The 18,808-nt window shown below is 40.4% G+C and overlaps 1 protein-coding gene and 1 pseudogene across 1 annotated transcript in view; both read right to left on the bottom strand.

The window, feature by feature from the left end:
• ankrd11 (ankyrin repeat domain 11) overlaps positions 1 to 18,808 on the bottom strand; it is a 213,297-nt gene that overhangs the window by 187,253 nt on the left and 7,236 nt on the right. The gene's annotated exons all lie outside the window — the stretch shown is intronic.
• Positions 11,824 to 12,368, bottom strand: LOC132824067 (RNA-binding protein with multiple splicing 2-like; annotated as a pseudogene).

Below are 18,808 nucleotides of genomic sequence, written 5' to 3' on the forward strand. Positions count from 1 at the left end.
GCTCTGCGTAGTTTCTCTGTGTTGCAGCATGTGGTGGCTCATTGAAATAATGTTCTAATGCAGCTTTGTTTGTGGGTGTTGGGATGATCGCTTCTGTATTTCATCATTTGGTTTTTGTGTTGTTTTCCTGCAGATGCTGGTCTGAAGTTCCCTATTGGCTGTTCACTCTACTGCAACATCTAGGAATGGTGGTTTTTTTTGTTGCTTTCCTCCTCTCTTTAGGGAATTTTATGCCAGTAAGGATATTATTGATGGTCTTGAAGGTTTCCTCCAATTTGTTTCATTTAGTGATGATAAAGGTGTCATTACGTAGCGGACCCAAAGTTTGGCCTGGATGGTTGGCACAGTTGTTTGTTCGAGTCTCTGCATTACTGCCTTTGCTAAGAACCTTGATATAGGAGATCCCATGGGTGTGCGGTTGGTTTGTCTATAGGTTTTGTTGTTGAAGGCCAAGTGGATGGTAAGGTATAGGTCCCACTAGCTTAACGATATTGTCCTTGCTGATAGAGTTGGTGGTGTTTGGGGTATGCGTCTTTGGTTCTTCTAATAGCGTAGTCAGTGTTTCCTTGGCCATCAACATCAATCTGGCTTTCCAGCTCAGCAAGCAAACCTTTATCCAGAACTGCATACTCTTTTTAAACCCTTGACTGCAATATTATCACAAAGATCCCGATGAAGGATCTTTCAACACATTCAGAGTACTCTCAGTGACCACCGTCTGGGAAGATTCTTAGTGAACTTAAAACAAATTAGTTAATCAGCCTGCAGATTGGAAAAGATGGCAATTTTTATTTCAAATAGCAATAGGTCATCTGTCTTCTTTTTGAAGCTATTTTTGCTTTTGGTCATTTTGCGAAGTGCACAGTATATTTATCTTTGCTGGATACAACATCCTTTCTTCCATGGGTTTTTTAAAATAAACTATAAACGTAGGCTGGTGCCTCAAGAACATTATAACCGACATGTAATGTTTCTCGTGTATAAAATGCACCACCTCAACATATGACTGGAGGTCATTAAACTGAATACAAGTTTCAATTTACACCACAGAGAATCAGCATTTCTGCACTGAAATGTGAGCATACCCTCCTCTCCACAACAGAAATGCCCCAAGAGATTGAAGTAAAAACAAGCAAAGGAAAAAGAACCATTTGGGTTTAACCCCTTTTGAAACATGAGAACACCACCACACACAAGTACCCCTTCCAAGCCACTCATCATCCTGATTTGGAAATATATTGCTATTCCTTCACTATCATGGAATCAAAATCCTGGAATTCCCTCCCTGACGGATTTCAAATCTACCTACAACACATGGACTGCAACAGTTGAAGGCTCGGCACCACTATCTTCTCAAGGCAACTAGGGATGAGCAATAAATGCTGACAACAATTCTCAAGAAATAAAAAAAACTAGATCTTAAAATGTGGAATACTATTCATTTTAGCAACTTCTCCTCATCCCTGGCCCTCACTCCAAAGAGGATGATACAAGAGAAACTTAAACCTTCCAACCCACCAATCTGAATTTAACAGATTATCCTCCCATTTCCAGCAGGATGCCAATATCAAATGCATATGCATTTCTCTTCTCAGCATCCCAAAAGGAATTTTTTGCTGTACAAGATATTTGCAACTCCCCAGTCATCCCTACTACACTCCTCCCTTCCTTACAGCATCGTTTTCAGGCAAGTACAGGAGATCGAACTATATTTTTACCCTCACTTAACACCCATGGTACAAAGCATTTCCTCCAAATGAAACAGCAATTTACTTATATTTTAATTTATTAATATCATCCTTGCTTCCTTGAAGCCAGCTGCACAAGCATTCAGGTAACTCAATATGATCGAACAGCCACTGTGTCCTAGTCTTTGAAGAATTTTCCCTACCAAGTTTTGTTTTCTCCACTTTCTAATGGCTATCATTCCAGGGAGGACAAAGAAAACTACAATAAAGCTGCTGAACTTCAAAGTGTCATCAACACTAAGTAGGGGGAGCTTGCCAGCAACTGTACAAATTAGCAGCAATTTATCCATCAACCTGTAAGGCAAATCACCTCAATAAGGGAAAGCATCAGAGAAAGGAAAAAACTCTTACGCCGGATTCTGCTATCTTCCAGAAGTCTTGCCCAAATGCAAGATGATCTGTCGGTCAAGAATTAGCCAGTTCAGTCAAGTTAAACTTGACAGCAGAACAAATGACTTTGAACAAACATCACACTCAAACGGAAGGACAGTTGATGATGACTACGAAAGTTGAAGTCAAAGCTCCACATTAAACAACTTCAAGTACAAAATAATGCATCTCATGTGCCATTACTCAAGAACATAGAGTCAGAAGTCAAGAACCCATACTTAGGCAGATTTATAAATCCTACGCTTATTTGTGGATAGAATCATGTTTGAAAATTATTAACAGATAAGCAGCAGTTGGATGCTCATTTACGGAATGGTTATATTCTTCAAATTGCTTTTGCAGCAATACGATTCACACTTATAATACCACATACACACCATTTTAAGTTAGACAACAGCCATTTTTTTTGAAAACCACTACCCTTGTCAGCCATGGGGAGAAAGATCTAAGCAGATTGAAAACAAAATCTCCCATATACAAATGAATTTGATGAACACAATTGATTCAAATATGCATCCTGGAACAGTAAATTGCCTCATATTATGCAGTACATGTTTTCTGATAGTTCACACTTTACTTAAATTACCTTTGATGTCTCACTGACTTTTGCTAATGCTGCTAGTACACAGTTGTCACAGAGAAATATCATTGCAGAAGGAGGTCCAACGAACTAGTCAAAATACCAAAATCTCTCATTACTAGTATTGATTTAATCAACTTGATTTTAAAAAAATTTAAAAAACAACGAATTTGTTCTGGTATTTTACTAACTTGATTACAGTATATGCTTTGATGATATTAGTAGGGTTGATTAAAGTAAATGTGGTTGATGTTGTGCATATGGTTTTCCAAGCAAGTGTTTGGTAAAGTGTACATAATTTAACTCTGCCAACAAGCTGAACAAAACAAAATGGACAGTGGCTACTTGGAAACAATGTGGGCCGCGTTACAGGAAACATACAGTCATGCTCACCAAAGATACAGGCAGCGAATGGATTCAGTTCTGGAGTCTATTTGCAAGTTAGTTCATATCCATGGAAGGCAATGTAAAGTAGCTGTTCCTAAGCACAGGAAATGTTCATACATTGGGTGTTCAAAATTACAACCATGAATGGCACTGTGTTTATAAGCCGGACATTTGTACATTGATGAACCATTGGATTTACTGACAGCTTTACTTCTCATGAACACTGATGGTCAACTTGGTGCAACTGAGAAACCCCATTTCAGCTGTTAGGTCCTTTTTCCAAGGTTTCATAGAAGAGATGCAACTTGCACACACCAACTTCTGCAAACAGTTAAAGTTTATTAAAGACTGTACAAGCTAGGTGATCCCCTTTGACCCTCCTTGCAGATGTGTCAAGTCGAGTCAAAAGGGGCCTGAACAAAGAAAACACATCCCATTACAGATCAGTTAGTAATGCTCTCAGATAGTCTGGCCACTTACCCTCCCCCCAAACCCATAACCACGTTACCCCCAGGTACAGTGGTAGGGATGAGATCATTCTCGGAGATAGTGTAAATTCCCTAATCCTGAGGAATCATTATGCAGTTTCCTGACTCAGTGATTCTTCAAGACAATGTAGGTGTGATATGTCCTAGCTTCAGGGGATGGCTATAAACACATTTCTGAATGGAAGGGAATGAGAGTTCAATTTGATAATAGTGGTGATGGTAAATGGCTACACAATGAAGTTTGAGTCATCCACATTCTTGCATGAATGTTACTCCCACCCAAAGACAATACAGTTTAACCCTTTAACATTAATGTCGAGATAGTACATTTTAATCTTTCAAAATTACATAGCACGCCAGTCTTTGCTTCATTTGCTGTTACTCAAGTCAGTGGGCTGAGAAAATATTGTATCCATCTACTTCAGATTTCTGAGCTCTCCCTGTAGCCAACTGAGCCATGAGTTTCTCCTTTTCCAATACTTCATCAGTCAACGTCTGGAGTTCACAGAAAGCAGTGATTGTCTCCCAGTTTTTTCATCACGGTCCTCCAGCTTTGTATCTCACTTACAAAGAACCTTGCACAGGAGTTAAAATTCAGAAGGTCATGACTTAATGGGCTTTGAGCATACAGGTTTCATCCATCTGATGCATGCAGTTAGATAAACAAAGATAGTTCCAATAGTTATCACCTTGTGTTAATGAATTGCCTTAAAGTTGGTGATTTTGTCCTGCCAACAGATGCTGAGACAAAAGGTGGAAACTGTTTGGCCTTTTCTCCTAATGAGCATTTGTTGCATTTCTTGATCAACTGTAGGTGTGCAGTGAGTAAGACTGGTAAATTCACATTTTGGTGTTGTCAAATCAGGTGGCTTATTCCACCTACACTTATTCAGCTTGGGAAAAAGAGGTGCATTTTGCAATAAGTGTGCTTGCTTTAGCACCAAGTGAAAGATCGCTGGCAATTTGAAACTTAGATATGTAGAGGTCTCAAAATCACAGTCAGTATCACAATGGAATCCTCCCGGACCACATCTGTCTTCCCCATGCGGAGGGTTAAACTAAGCTCTCAAGCACCAATGAGTCTGTCCATATATCACTGAAATTGTGATTTTCCGATAGAATGGAAGTATGGCACCAGTGCAGAGTAACTCTCAGATAAAGATTTGGTATATTTGTGTTATGGATCATAGGAAGACAAAAAGTGAACAGTATTCTGTCACTTCTAATGTTATGATCCCAAACCAACAAACATAGATTATGATCACAGATGAGATAATCAAGTTATCATTACATTTGGTTAGGGACCAGTAACATATTTTTTAAGCAGATAAAAATGGAGATCAAGGGAGATTAAGAGAATAAAGGCTCAAGATTCCACAATGTTGAACAATCATATCTTCCTCTGCAACACAAGAACAGTAATACATGTATACCATGTCTCCCACACCCAGAAATAACATAGTTAAGCATGGGCAAAACATAAAATGTGCATCAAATACCAAATGGGATCAAGACAAATCCAATAGACTTCTCAGGTGTTAATAACATGATAGATTATCAAATTTCATTAAACTTCATCTTTGCCAATCTAGCATTGATATTTGATCTCAGGGCCATTAATCATAGACAGTCTCAATGACTACTCCTGATGTGGTTAATCACCACCTGCCACAGGGTTCACACTTTGCTACACTTAAACTGCAATTCAGTGCCCATTCACAAGTATAACTCAAACTTTTCACCAACAACTAGCTTCAATGAGTCAGGCCTACCCAGAGTTATCCTGAATGTCCTCCTGAAAAGTCTAGCACAAAAAACTTTGTTATTGTTGGGCAGAACTGAAGCTGTCAACGAGCAACTTTGGAACTTAACATGCTATAAATGATGCATTTCACAGTGAATGCTGACTTGCTCATTTTACATACTTTAAAAAAAAGGATATGACGAGAGGATTTCATCACAAATGAGCAAGTAAATAAACAATCTCTGTTGATGACATTAAGGTATAGGACACCAGCAATAAAGACAAAATGCCAAGAGCACTATGCCAGAGTGCAACACTGTTTAACTTCAATAGGATTAAACTGGTGCCAAGTTCTTATGAGGGAAGTAGGAAAAGGTTAGGGGAGATAAATCAATGACTGAAGTGGTGCCAATGTGCAGGGATTCATTATCTTGGATTATTGGGATATTTTCTGGGGCAGAAGAGAACTGTTCAAAGAGATGGGTTTCACCTGAACTGGAAAGGGACCATTATCCTGGCAAGGATGTTTGCTAGTTCTATTTCAGGAACCTGTAAATTTTTAGAGGGGGGTGGTCAGGTAGTAATAATGAAAATAGAAAGATAAGGATGTTCTGAATCAGGAAAACAGCAAGTTCATGAGAAAAGACAGACAAGAGCAAGTCAAGGAACAAAGTGTCGCTGAAGAAATAAACTGCATTTATTTCCATACAGGGGTCTTCCTGGTAAGGTTGGTGAACTCAGGGCATGTATGCGAACACAGGACTGGGATGTCATAGATATTACAGAAATTTGGCTGAGGAAAGGATACGACTTGCAGCTCAATGTTTCATGTTTTAGACATTATAGGAAGGATAGAGAGACAGACAGGACAGGACAGGAGGGTGGCATTTTTGATTAAGGAAAATATTACTACTGTAATTTGAGAAGATATTTCTGAGGGATCATTTAGTGAAAATACATGGGTTGAAATTAGAAATAAGAAAGGGTTAAATCACCTTGATGAGATTGTACTGTAGGCCCTCAAATAGCCAGATGGAAATTGAGAAGCAAACATGTAGAGAGATCTCAAAATATGTAAGAATAACAAGACTATAATAGCAGGGGATTTTAATTTTCCAAACGCTAACTGGGACTGCCACAGTTTTAAAGGTTTGGATGGTGAAGAATTTGTTAAATGTGTTCACGAAAATTCTCTCACAACATGTAAATGTTCCTACTAGAGAAGGAGCAAAACCTGACCTTGTCTTAGGAAATAAGGCTTTGCAAATGACTGAAATATTGGTAGGGGAACACTTTGGGACAATTGGTCATAATACAATTAGTTTAAAATAGTTATGAAAAAGGATGTCTTCCAAAGTTAAAGTTTTAACTGGAGTAAGGCAAATTTTATGGGTATAAAACAACAACTTTCAAAAGATCATTGGAATAGACTGTTCACAAGTAAAGGGATGACTGACAAGTGGGAGGCCTCCAAAAGTGTGATAACAAAAGTTCAGAGGTGTTCTATTCCTGTTTGAGTTAAAGACAAGGCTGGTAAGATTAGGTAACAATGCATGAACAAAGATATTGAGGATCTAGTCAAGAATAAATAAAATAATCTATTAGATATAGACAACTGGAATCACCGGAATCCTTTAAAAAATAAAAAGCGCGCACAGGCATTCTTAAGAAAGAAATCAGGACAACAAAGATGGGATATGAGTTCGCCTTGACAGATAAGGTGAAGATAATCCAAAAAGATTGCACAAATATGTTAAAAACAAAACAGCAATTAGACACAGAGAGTAGAACACCTTTAAAGTTGTTGTGGTTCTGCTCGCCGAGCTGGAAGTTTTTGCTGCAAACGTTTCGTTCCCTGGCTAGGGAACATCATCAGTGCTGTTGGAGCCTCGTGTGAAGCGCTGCTTTGATGTTTCTTCCGGTATTTATAGTGGTTTGTTCTTGCCGCTTCCGGGTGTCAGTTTCAGCTGCAGTGATTTGTATATGGTGTCCAGGTCAACCACTACAGCTGAAACTGACACCCGGAAACGGCAAGAACATCCATCAACAGACACATCGACCTGGACCCCACATACAAATCACTGCAGCTGAAACTGACACCCGGAAGCGGCAAGAACAAACCACTATAAATACCGGAAGAAACATCAAAGCAGCGCTTCACACGAGGCTCCAACAGCACTGATGATGTTCCCTAGCCAGGGAACGAAACGTTTGCAGCATAAACTTCCAGCTCGGCGAGCAGAACCACAACAACGGATACCCGAGCTACAAATCTTCAATCAGATTTTAAACACCTTTAAAGATCAACAAGGTAGCCTCTGTGTTGAACATCAGAAGATGGGAGAGACATTAAATGAATATTTCACATCAGTTTTTACTGTGGAGAAAGAAAAGGAGGCTACAGAACTCAGAAATAAATATTAATCTTTTGAAAACAGCTCATATTACAGAAGAAGAAATGCTGGATGTCTTAGAAAGCATAAGTAGTAAAACAAAATAACTCTAGGAGCTGATCAGGAATATCTCAGGATGAGGAGGAAGGTTAGGGAGGAAATTGTGGTGCCCCTAGCACCATTTGTATCATCCATAAACATGGGTGAAGTACTGGAGGATGGCTAACACCATTGTTTAATGAAGGCTGTAAGGAGACGCTTGGAAATAATAGACCTGTGTGCCGGATATCAGTGGTGGGTAAATTGTTGGAGGCGATTCTGAAATTTGGAGAGACCAGGAATGATAGTCAGCATGGTTTTATACGATGGGAAATCATGTCTCACAAACTTGATTTGAGTGTTTTAATGAAGTAACCAAAATGACTGGGGGGGGGGGGGGGGGGGGGGGGGGGGGGGGGGGAGGAGTCAGAACGGTACACATCAAGTCTTTGACAAGGTTCCACACGGTAGACTAACTAGCAGAGTTAGATCACATGAGATTCAGGTGAGCTTGTCAAATGAATACAAAATTGGCTCGATGATAGGAGGCAGGTTGTTTTTTGGATTGGATACCAGTGGTGTTCCACAGGGTTCAGTACTGGGTCAACTTCTGTTTGCCATTTATATAAACAGGATTTAGATGAGGCTATAGGGAACATGGTTACTAAGTCTGCAGGTGACACCAGAATTGGTGATGTAGTGGATAGTGAAGAAGGTTATCTAAAATTACCAAAAGATCTGGATCAACTGGGTCAATGCACGAAGAAGTGGCAGATGGAGGTTAATTTGGATAAATGCAAGGTATTGTATTTTGGTAAAATAAGGGCAGGACTTGTACAATTAATGGTATGGCCCTGGTTAAGTATTGTAGAACTTAAAAGACCAAGGAGTTCAGGTACATAATTCATTCAAATTTGCACAAGTAGGCAGGATAGTTAAGGTGTCTGGCATACTTGCCTTCATTGCTCAAGACCTTTGAGTATAGGAGGTGCGCATCATATTGATGTTTTACAGGAGGTTGGAGAGAGCTCTTCTGGAGTGCTGTATGTAGTTCTCCTTGCCCTGTGAAAGGAAGGGGGCTCAGAAAAGATTTACTAGGATGTTGCCAGGAAGGAACGGTTTCAGATATAAAAACAGACTGGAAAACCTGAACTTCATTTTTCCCCCACTGGAGCTTTGGAGGTTGAGGGGTGACCTTATTGAGGTTTATAAAATCATCAAGGTCATAGATAAGGTGAATGACAAGGATCTTTTCTCTAACATTCAGAGGTTTTAAACTAGAAGACATATTTTTTAAGGTGAGAAGAGAAAAATTTAAAAAGGACACAGGGCAAATTTTTGACTTATAAAGAGTGGTTTGTGTATGGAGTGAACTGCCAGAGGAAGTGGTGGAGGCAGGTACAGTTACAACGCTTGAAAGACATTTGGAGAAGTTCATGAATAGGAAAAGTTGGGAGGGATTAGCCAAGCGCAGGCAGGTGGGACTAGTTTAGTTTCGGAACATGGTTGACGTAGAACTGGTTGGAAGAAAAGATGTATTTCCATGCTGGATGACTCTATGGCAATGGATGCATTATTCAAAGCTCTGTACTGTAATGTACATTTAACAGGTAATTTCCTTGGCATCTACGGGTGACTGAAGGTGCATGATTATATGCTTCCTTTCTGATCATCTGGGTATCCTGTCTGAATCACTGAAAAACAACTCACTTGGAATTGACAATTGCTTTGAAATCATCATAAACCCTTTAATACTACCCTCCACCACCAGCCTGTCTTCTACCTTTGAGCCAATTCTGTATCCAAATGGCTAGTTCTTCCTGTATTCCATGAGATTTAACCTTGCTAATCAATTTCCCATGGGGAACTTTGTCGAACGCCTTATTGAAATCCATATAAGTCACATCTACCGCTCTGCTCACATTGTTACTTCCTCAAAAAACTCAACCAAGTTTGTGAGACATGATTTCCCATACACAAAACCATGTTGGCTATTCCTAATCAGTCCTTGCCTTTCCAAATCCATTTACATCCTGTCCCTCAGGATTCCCTCCAACAACTTGCCCACTACCGATGTCAGGCTCACCGGTCTATAGTTCCCTGGCTTGTCCTTACCACCCTTCTTAAACAGTGGCACCACATTAACCAACCTCCAGTCTTCAGACACCTCACCTGTGACAATCGATGATACAAATAGCTCAGCAAGAGGCCCAGCAAGCACTTCTCTAGCTTCCCAAAGAGTTCGAGGGTGATCAAATTTAAAAAGTGGGATATTAAACAAAATAATAAACTTAACAACAGAAAACTGGGTCCACATGCAAACATGTTTGCTGCACTGCACTCCCATACCCAAACATAAAGCTTCTTTGCATAGGCTTTTCACAAATTGTCTCTAAGCATACATTCATTCAAAAGCACACCGAGATTATTGGTGCCAGATAAATTTTACCGGGAAAAGTGGATCATTTCAAACCTTGAACCGCCATTTTTCACAATATTCTGACACAGGCTTGGGTTATACCAGAATGTGGTGCAGTGGTAGAGTCCCTACCTCTGAGCTGAGAACCCAGGTTCAAGTGCCAGTGAGAGAGCCACTGCAATGGAGATTTAACCGCAGATCTGAAACCAGAAGCAAAAGCACGAGACCAATCAAGCCAGAGGGGGAGGTGGACCAGGAAGAGGAAGGATCGAGGACGAGATTGAGTAACTGAATAAGTAACAGCGTGAAATCATGACAGCTGGCGCAAAAAAGCGAGAGAACGATAGACAGAGACAGATCAAACAAAGTTAACTATGAAGTAGATAATCTGAAACCAAGGAAAGTTGAAATCACCGAGGTAACTAATTACTTCCAAATAAATGTTACTTCTCTAGCTTAAGGTTGCATATACTCAGGAGTTGCTCTATGTGAATTGTGGTGATGCTTTTGTAACAAACACTATCAAATGTTAAATTTTCATGAGATATTTATAACAAAAGGGTACTAATTACCAGTTTGAGATTTTCCAACTTCGTAAATATCCAATAGAAATGCATTCAGTCTGATCTCACTTACATTCAGAAGTGGGGCGGCCAGGGTTAAGGGCTGCTCCCTGTGGGATCATCTATACATAGACAACTAGTTCTATTTCTCCATCATCAGTCTTGACCTCTTCTGTGGATCAGCCACAATTTAACTAAATTGAACTCACATATATGACACTGTAACAAGACTTCCTTGAAATTACTACAGTGTGTAAGCAGTTTATTCATCCCATCGAGTCTACACTGACCCTCTGAACAGTATCCCATCCAGACCCACCCTCTTACCCAATCCTCAAAATCTGCATTTCCCATTGCTTATCCACCCAATTGTGTTAGATTCCCTTCTTGAGATTCATACATGCTTGATGAAACTGCCATTCGCCAACTTCTGTGAACAGCCACAATTTAAGTACAAGCTTTTGGCAGATCACTGAACACTTAATGATGTTTGCAGAGCGTGTCAAGCCACTCCCACATAGTCACATGCCACCCAAAAACAGAGCGCGCGATCAGGTTAGTCCTGAAAACAGAGCGAGATTAGGTTATTCCTTAAAACAGTGTGATTAGATTGTCACATCCTGCCTGCACAGGGAAATACACCCCAGGACATCCAATTTCTTACATCTCAGCCAAACAGATTAACCCTTTAAACATCTCTTTCCCTCCTTTTATCATTCCATGATAACTAAATAGGCTGAAGAAGGCACTACCAGCTTATTCATAAGAATCTGACAGCCAGTATTTAAGCAGGTTATTGACACACAACATAGAATGATTATAACAACAAGAATTACTAGTCCATGCATTTGATCGGATCTCCAGGATCCTGCCACGTGGAAAGTGTTCACCAGTAAAGTTCTTAAATCCACAGTCCTTAGTGATCACTCCACCACCTCCAAGTTGAGTGGAAACGAGCCAGTTAACCAAAATCTCCTTCAGTAAAGTCCAACCTGAAAGCAAAATCCAGTCTGTCCTTGCACATCACTCTACAGAGAAATCGAATTCTTGGATAAGGGCAATTAAACACTGGTCAAGACTTCCACCTTTGTGGAGATGCTTCAGATGGAGGATACCAGCGCATCGGAGTGCGAAGTGCAGCAGTTGCAGCAGGGTGGGTGAATGCAGTATATGGAATGGCAGGGGTCAGTTCTGTTGTGGTACAGTGGATAGGGAGCCCAGGCCTCTTAAGATACAGACTTCAGTGCTATTCCTGCAAGGTCGCAGGCATCCTGTGCAATTAAGTGTGCTCCCACGGCAGGGTGCATATTTGTGGGGTTAGCTGTAGCCAGTTTGCTTTTGGCCATCGTGTTCAACTTTGCAAATTCCAACCAGAGACTCTGAGGATTTTTGGGATCAAATCAAACGCTGTTTAATGCATTCTTTGTTGCTTCTACTTCCACTCTGCTATCAGATGTAACAAAGCTAACTGGCTGTTTTGGAGGTTAGCTCGATCTTCATATCCCTTAAAATGGTCCAAAGAGAAAGTAAAGCTTACATGGTTTAAATATCCATAGGAAGGCTACTGACAAAAAGCTTACGGACCTCTTCTTCAGTTGATAGCTTCTTGACTTTCATGCTCCTGACCAGGGAGCTGAATCAATCCATTGTGTCCACCTACTTGGGGCAGGCGGTGGTAATGCTGGGAGAGCAGAAGGGGTTGCCAGAATGGGTGCGATACATTCCGGGGTCAATCGTCTATCAGAAGTGCTCAGCAAGGTTCCCAGCAATGTGACTTGGTACTGTATGGGCAATTGGCAACTTTCCAGGGGGTTGGGTAAGTGGAGTGGGCCTTGGATCAGGTTGTGGAGGGGCAAGCAGTGGTCCGAAGGCATGCTTTATCTGTGAATGGAGAAACTTTAGAGACGATATTAGCTGCTAAAAGTATCTTTGCATTTCCTTGTTCTTTCCCTCCTTGCCAAGGTGGGTATCAGTATGAAGACAGTCAATAAGCATTAATAATAAATCATCAGGTATACTTGGTCAATTGGAGTGACCCAGATGCCTTTTGACGCAGAATGCGAACACCAATGAGTCTTCCATATTTGTTTTTCTGGGTCAGGGCATCCCCCTGTAAATGCTGCTCAGTGACCATGTCTAGTATTCCTGTTGTTTGAGGCAGGTGATCGATTTAGTGCCTGCCAGTTCATAGAGGATAATAGAATTGCATCTTTGGCAGCTCGATCAGCAATAGCAATGCCAGAGCTGATGTCTGTATTGTCCATTACACTGGCAACACATTTGATTTTGGCCAATTACTTCGGGAGGAGGATGACTGAGGAGATTTTAGACATGTAGTGAGTTCTCAATATGTGTCCTTGAGGTGGTCAGAAATCCACATTGTGACCACAGATGGTCATAGGTGTCATTATTTTGAAACATTATTAACAGACCAGACATGTTAGGAGGTACCTCCATTTTATTGCCAGTTGGTAGTCCAGCTTGGCGTTTCAACCCTGATTCCTTATTTTGTCTCTCCTTTCTCAATTTTTCCTGTTTTTCTCTATCATCATAATCCCCACACTGACTCTTCAGCACCTCCCAAGACTTAAGTTTATATTTATTCGTTATTTTCTCAGCAGTCTTCCTCCACAAAGATATTAAAGTTTTCCATTTATTCGCTGTATTATGTTCCCAAATTGCCTCCTCAGCTTTTAAACATTTATCTATGTCCCAAGTTCCACCTATCAACCAAATTTCATTTCCCAATTTTATATTTACAAATATTTTATATTTTAAAAAAAAGACTCTGAACCGTTCTTCAACTTGGGGGTCATCCCACCATAACCGATGCAAAGGGGTTCCAACACCCGATGTATCCAACATCTGCCCCATTTTTTTCAGTCTCAACTTCCTAACTTATCTGCATAAGATTTCAGTGCCCTCTGTCTCCACAACCACTTCAGGGTTCTGACCTTCGTGTGGGGGATTTCCTCTTAACAACTAGTCTAAAGGCAGGTTGATTGAGACAGACACAGTGGTTTATCCTTTATCTTATGTAATATGTTCTAGGACTTCAAACCCCACTATTAGAGGAGTCTAACAGCCTTGGGACAAACCATAGGCAATTTAGGATGACCAATCCCCCTAACCTGCACATCTTTGGACTGTGAGAAGAAACCAATGCACCCTGAGGAAATGTGGAGATGCGGGGAGAATGGCAACTGTGTGGAGTTTGCACAGAGGCTGGAATTGAACCCAGGTCCCTTGACAATTTGAGGCAGCAATGCTAACCAGAGCCAACGTGTCATCTGTTGCTTTGCATCTTCAACACTATTATCCGAGGACGTCCTTACTTTGGCCCTCTAGTGGCCCAGTGAATATGTCCCTAACCCTGAACCAGAAGGTCCGGGTTCATGACACACCTGCTCCAGAGATGTCTAATAACATCTCTGAACAAGTTAATTAGAAAAGTAGGTTATATATTAAAAAAAACACATTTCCCAAAGAAAGTATTAAGTAGCTTAAGTGTTCATAGATGATCAAGTGTGTGGGGCCAGAAAATGGCAGAAACAATCTTTATACAACCAATAAAGTGATTTGTCCTATACCTCAGAAACTCAGTTGCTCATGTGCAAAGTGGTCAAATTAGAGCATATTATCAATTATAAAGTTTGAAACTTTTATGCCAGTTGCACTACTTAACAAGTAACATGAAGTGGGCTGTGTCTGACTAATTCTTAGTTTAACTTTTGGAATTTCATTGGCAACTTTTAAACTGCAAGAGAATCAGTTAAAAGCAAAACTGCTTGGCAGTCAATCAGTTTTATATTGTTGCCTGCCTAGCTGTCAACATATGATTTAGCTTCCTGTTCACAACTGTAACTTTATTATGGCTCAACAGGAGATACAAAAGTAGACAGTACAGAAGCAGAGTGGTTGCAACAATAACACATCAGTTTACATAAAAGTTGGAAATATTGGTGCAAGTGGACATTTGGAAAAGAAAGGAAAAGAAATTGGATGTTCCTTTATGCCTTCCATATTTGTAACCATTTCTGCAAACTTGACACTTATTGACCAGTGTTTTGTGTGAATATTTCAAGGAAAATAAAACATTTTAAAATCTAAATGTAAAAGAATAACATGGATTTCAAATAACAGAAAGCAGGACTACAACATGTGGGAATTTAAGGGATGTGAGACTCCTGAGGCAAGCACATCTGCACTCAATGTCTCAGCCTTGAAACTCTCTGGATCCGTAACTGGAGACAGACCAACACCCAAAGAAAGGAAAGCAATATATACTCTATGTTTTCCAGTTTCTTTTTAATCAAAAGTGGTGTTTTTCAAAAGGGAATTTGGTGTGATAGCATAGGGAATGATGACCTGCAAAAATTCAACCAAACCAAGGTATACTGTATTTTAGTACTGCAAGGGTAAGGATAAAGCTCACTAAAAAAAAGTCAAGAAAAAAAGACCAGGATATCATGCAACGGAAATGAGTGAGAAAGCCTAACATAATGGGGATTCAACAATTAAGTGTGATCAAGAATCCCAAAAGGCATATTGCCTGTCACCTATCTGAATTTTTTAAAAAACCATTTCATAGAATGTGGGTATTGGCACATTTATTGCCCATCCCTAGTTGCCCTTGAGGTGGCAATTTGTGTCTTCTTGAATTGCTACAGTCCACATGTTGTTAGATCCACAATGCTATTAGAAAGGGAATTCCAGGAGTTTTGACCCAGTGACAGGGAAGAAATGTGAGATATATTTCCAAGTCAGGATGAGGAGTGACTTAAAGGAGAACTTGTAGGTGATCATGTTCCCATGTATCCTTCTCAATGGAAGCTGTCACAGGGTTGGAAGGTATTATTGAAGGAGCCTCATGCAGTGCATCCTGATAATGATACACATTATTACTACCTAGCAGTGATGACGGAGAGAGTGAATGTGTTCCACTGACATCTGTCATGTGTTCCATCTGTCCTGGATAGCATCAAGCTTCTTGAGCGTTCTCTGGACATATATAGCTCCAACAAATGGAGAATATTCCATTGGACTCCTGCTTCATGCCTTGTCAATACTGTCCAGGTTTTGAAACTCTGCTACTGATTTCCATGTAGTCATTGCAGGTTTCCAAGCCAACCTATTTTGTCACTTCTGTACTTGTATGGCTGGTCCAGTTCAATTTCTGGTCAATGGTAACCCTCAGGACGTTAACAGTAGGAATTCTGTGATGGCTTCACCATTGAATATTAAGGGAGAGTTAGATAGATTCCCTCTTGTTGGGGATGTTCACAAGTATGACTTGCCACTTTTCAGCCCAAGTCAGGATAATATCTTGATCTTAAAAACCGAAAGAATTGCAGAAGCTTTGAATCAGAAACAAAAACAAAAGTTGCTGGAAAAGCTCAGCAGGTCTGGCCACATCTGTGAAGAGAAATCAGAGTTGTTATTTCAGATCCAATGACCCTTCCTCAAAACTGTTCCGAGGAAAGATCACCAGACCTGGATGATCTGGATGAAGGGACTGGGGGCATTCTAACAAAGTTTGCCGATGATACAAAGTTAGGTGGACAGGCAGGTAGTACTGAGGAAGTGGGGAGGCTGCAGAAGGATCTAGACAGTTTGAGAGAGTGGTCCAGGAAATGGCTGATGGAATTCAATGTGAGCAAATGCGAGGTCTTGCACTTTGGAAAAAAGGATACAAGCATAGACTACTTTCTAAACGGTGAGAAAATTCGTAAAGCCAAAGTACAAAGGGATCTGGAAGTGTTAGTCAAGGATTCTCGAAAGGGAAACATGCAGGTTGAGTCCGTGATTAAGAAAGCGAATGCAATGTTGTCATTTATCTCAAGAGAGTTGGAATATAAAAGCATCGTTGTGCTACTGAGATTTTATAAAGCTCTGGTTAGGCCCCATTTGGAGTACTGTGTCCAGTTTTGGACCCCACACCTCAGGAAGGACATACTGGCACTGCAGCGTGTCCAGCGGAGATTCACACGGATGATCCCTGGAATGGTAGGTCTAACATACTAGGAACAGCTGAGGATCTTGGGATAGTATTCATTGGAGTTTAGAAGATTAAGGGGAGATTTAATAGAAACTTACAAGATAATACATGGCTTGGAAAGGATGGATGCTAGGAAATTGTTTCCGTTAGGTGAGGAGACTATGACCTGTGGACACCACCTTAGAATTAGAGGGGGTGAATTCAGAACAGAAATGTGGAGACATTTCTTCAGCCAGAGAGAGTGGTGGGCCTGTGGAATTCATTGCCGCAAAGTGCAATGGAGGCTGGGACGCTAAATGTCTTCAAGGCAGAGATTGATAAATTCTTGATGTCACAAGGAATTAAGGGCTATGGGGAAAATGCAGGTAAGTGGAGTTGAAATGCCCATCAGCCATGATTGAATGGCGGAGTGGACTTGATGGTTGAATGGCATTACTTCCACTCCTATGTCTTATGGTCTTATGGACCTAAAGAATTAACTCTGATTTCTCTTCACAGATGTGACCAGACCTGCTGAGCTTTTCCAGCAACTTCGGTTTTTTGTTTCTAATATCCAGGTCTTGCTGCATTTGGGCAAACTGTTACAGCATCTGATGAGGAATGAATGATACTGCAGTCATTCACAAACATCCCAACTTCAAGAAACACATGGGTGACAGATTGGTGGGATTGTATTTCATGTATTTCTAACTAAGAAAATAATCAGAAGTTATGCTTTAAGCAATATAGGTCAAAAGATATAAATGAAGTATATTTTTTTCTTGTCTTGAGAAGCAGTGTGACAAAAGGGGAGAGGTACAGTGCGGGGGGAGGCTGAGACAGAGACACAGAGAGACAGACACAGATACAAAAATTGGAATCCTTACAAAAAGGGGATCAGCCTGGATGGATTGTTCCCTAGAGTGTTGAAGGTGGTCAGGGAGGAAATAACAAATGCTCTGACGATTATTTTTGAATCTTCACTGAAGATTGATACAAAATCAGATTGCAGGTTCAGGGGAGATAGAGAGAGGAAAGGAGTAGTTTTCGTGGTAAGGCAAAACCACTTTAAATGTTGAGATGATAGAAAAATTATTACGCAACCCGGAGAGACTTTATGGGTAGAATCAAGAAATTTTTTAATAGACCTTAGTGGAAGTGGTGTATAGATGTTTTGATAGCAGCTGTGAATCGGTACCTTGTATAAATACAGAGATTAAACAAGTGGAAAATAAAAGTGGTTTCCAGGGAGGACAAACTTCCATACAGATACAGATGCCCATAAAACAGGAACAAGCAAGCAAGAGGCTAACTTAAGTGCATACAACATGATTAGATCTGACTAGGAGGCATACGTTAGAGTGAGTAAAACAAGCTAGATTTAGTCAACAGCCGAACAGTGCATCAGCATTTCACTCAAAGTAATTATAATAAGTTCAACAGTATTTGAAAGCAAAAAAAAACATAAAACAGGATTCTCTACTTTGGTCAGACTGATCGAGAAATTAATGATTTACAGTGAATGGAGAAAGACTTAATAGGTAAAATGACAGATGCGCAATAGGACATGCTTGAAGAATGTATAATACAGTATCAGTTTGTACTCCTAAGAGGCAAGAGTTTGAGTTGTCAAAAAGTCCCCGAAGAATTTTGCATGTTTTAATATGGTCTCTTCTCATTCTACTGAATTCTGAATAATACATGCCCAACCTACTCAACCATGCCTCAGATGGCCCCTCCACACTTGGTATTAACCTTTGTTGCACTGCCTTCAATGCTAGTATATCCTTCTTTAGATAAGGGGACAAAAACTATTCACAGTATTCCAGCAGTGGTCTGGCCATCCCTTGTACAGCGCAGGTGTGCGAGAGTGAGTTGTACTTGATCATCATGCAAGACGTCATCAACATCACTATAAAAGCAGCACTAATACTCATTTTGGTTTCTGCCACAGGCACTCAACTTCTGACCTTACTGCAGCATTGGTTCAAACATGGCTAGATGATCTGATTTCCAGAGGGGGTGGAGAGTGACAGCCTTGAATATCAAAGCTGAACTTGAACAGGTACAAGCAAAGAAC

Source organism: Hemiscyllium ocellatum, chromosome 17 (assembly GCF_020745735.1).
Source record: "Hemiscyllium ocellatum isolate sHemOce1 chromosome 17, sHemOce1.pat.X.cur, whole genome shotgun sequence".
In the NCBI taxonomy this organism is placed as follows: Eukaryota; Metazoa; Chordata; class Chondrichthyes; order Orectolobiformes; family Hemiscylliidae; genus Hemiscyllium; species Hemiscyllium ocellatum.